The sequence below is a fragment of the Mesoplodon mirus genome (genome assembly GCF_964341445.2).
Source record: "Mesoplodon mirus genome assembly, chromosome: X".
NCBI lineage: Eukaryota > Metazoa > Chordata > Mammalia > Artiodactyla > Ziphiidae > Mesoplodon > Mesoplodon mirus.
Genome location: NC_138981.1, coordinates 62,702,943 through 62,705,094, shown reverse-complemented (window position 1 = coordinate 62,705,094; position 2,152 = coordinate 62,702,943). Strand labels below are relative to the sequence as shown.

General features: G+C 40.7%; 1 pseudogene across 1 annotated transcript; it reads left to right on the top strand.

Moving 5' to 3' along the window:
* Positions 1-615: 615 nt before the first annotated feature.
* Positions 616-1,290, top strand: LOC309796217 (N-alpha-acetyltransferase 50-like; annotated as a pseudogene). The gene has a single exon. The product of its transcript is annotated as an N-alpha-acetyltransferase 50-like (transcript).
* Positions 1,291-2,152: the final 862 nt, after the last annotated feature.

Genomic DNA, 2,152 nt, shown 5'->3' with positions numbered 1-2,152 from the left:
GTGTCATGAAAAAGCCATCCAAGTATATAATAAGTGAGATACAAAAATACTCCTATAGTGTAATTCCCATATTCCTATGATATTCTTCATAGCTCTCCTTGGTTTCCAATTTTCTAAATCTTGTGGAGTTGTGTATTTCTGAAATTGTAAATAAGAGTTCTTGGATAGAATTAACGGGGCTTCAATTTCCCCAGTCAAGACCTAAGTAGCCCTTTCTGTGGCTTGATGTGCAAATTAATTTCCTTTAGATACGTCATCTTGTTGTCTGTTATGAGTTCTATAATGAATTTCAGAAATCTGTTGGAGAAGCGGGGGTGACTAATAAATCAGCAATTACGTTTCTAGTGTGATATTTCAGTTACTACTGCTATGAGAAAGATCCCTCTATTCCTCCACATTTGTTCCATAGCATGACAGATACCAAATGCATATTTACTATCAGTATAGATATTCACCTTAAGATTGGTGGCTAATTTAGAAGTTTGTATAAGAGGTAGTAGTTCCGGTGAAAGTTCACAGCGCAGCGGCGGGTCTGGCTGGCGGCGGCGAGTGCCCCGTATGCGCTTGTGGAGGCAGAGGCGCGCTCGACTCTCGAGGCCTCCGTCACCCGCTCAGCTCCCTGCCCTAGGCGAGGAGGGCGGCTTGTGGGGTTGAGTGGCCCGAGCTGAGGGTGCGGAGAGCTCAGGGCGGCGACCACAACGGCGTTGATATCGGTGGTAACAAGCTGGGAAGATGGAAGGGCGGATAGAGCTGGGAGATGTGACACCACACAATATGAAACAGTTGAAGAGATTAAACCAGGTCATCTTTCCAGTCAGCTACAATGACAAGTTCTATAAGGATGTGCTGGAGGTTGGCGAGCTAGCAAAATTTGCCTATTTCAATGATATTGCAGCAGGAGCAGTATGTTGTAGGGTGAATCATTCACAGAATCAGAAGAGATTTTACATCATGACACTAGGGTGTCTGGCACCATACTGAAGACTAGGGATAGGAACTAAAATGTTAAATCATGTCTTAAACATCTGTGAAAAAGTTGGCACTTTTGACAACATCTATCTGCATGTCCAGATCAGCAATGAGTCTGCAATTGACTTCTACAGAAAGTTTGGCTTTGAGATTATTGAGACAAAGAAGAATTACTATAAGAGGATAGAGCCCGCAGATGCAGAAAAACCTCAAAGTCCCTTCTGGCCAGAACGCACATGTGCAAAAAGACAGACAACTGAACAAATTACGGATGAACTTTCTTGCACTCGCTTGTCGCCAAATAAAAGAGATGCTCATTGATTCCCCACCCCCCTCTTTCTTTTAAAGCTTTCCCCCTCCCTTGTTCTTGTTTTTCCTCCTTTCAAAACTTCCTTCCCTTTCCTCTAAAGGTTTTAAACTTTTAAGGACTTATTAATCATGTTTGGATTGTTTTAGTTTTCTTATTTTTGTGAGGTGCTTTGACTGTAGGAAGGAGGAGGTATAAATAGGTATACCTTCTGGTATAAATGATTACAGGTATAAATTGTCTGTCTAGTTTCAAAGATAAGATATATGGTCCCAAAAGCTTGTGTCAATTTCCTTTTTTTTTTAATGTCCTGCTTTCACATTGAAGGACAGAGTCTACAAAATACTGTATAATTCAAAGGACAAAAAGAAGCAGCAGCAATATCTTGTTCTCTAACTCATAGACAAGTTTAGTGTGTTTGTGGTACTTTGGGTTTTTCAAGATTTTGTGGGATACCAATCCCTACACATTGCCTTCACTCCACCTTTTGTCCTTCTGAGTATTATCTCAGAAGTTGGACCATTGTTATCCTTGTAAGAAATACTAAGCTTACTTTGTTCTGTTAAGCAGTTTTTTCTTCCTTCCTCGCTGGTGGCTGAGGGTAGATGGGACAGTTTGAGTAGGTAGTATTATACTTTGGTCTCAGCATTTGAGTTAAACTGCTTTTTGCTAATGAGTGGGCTGGTTCTTAGCAGGTTTATTTTTCTTGCTGTTGATTGTTAGAAGTGGCATTAACTTTTCGAGTGTGGGCTGGTGAGATTAATTTTTAATATCCCAGCTAGAGATATGGCCTTTAACTGACCTAAAGAGGTTTGTTGTGATTTGCTTTTTTTTCTCCTGTTCTCTTTCTTCAGTAAACCCACAATAGTTAGTCAA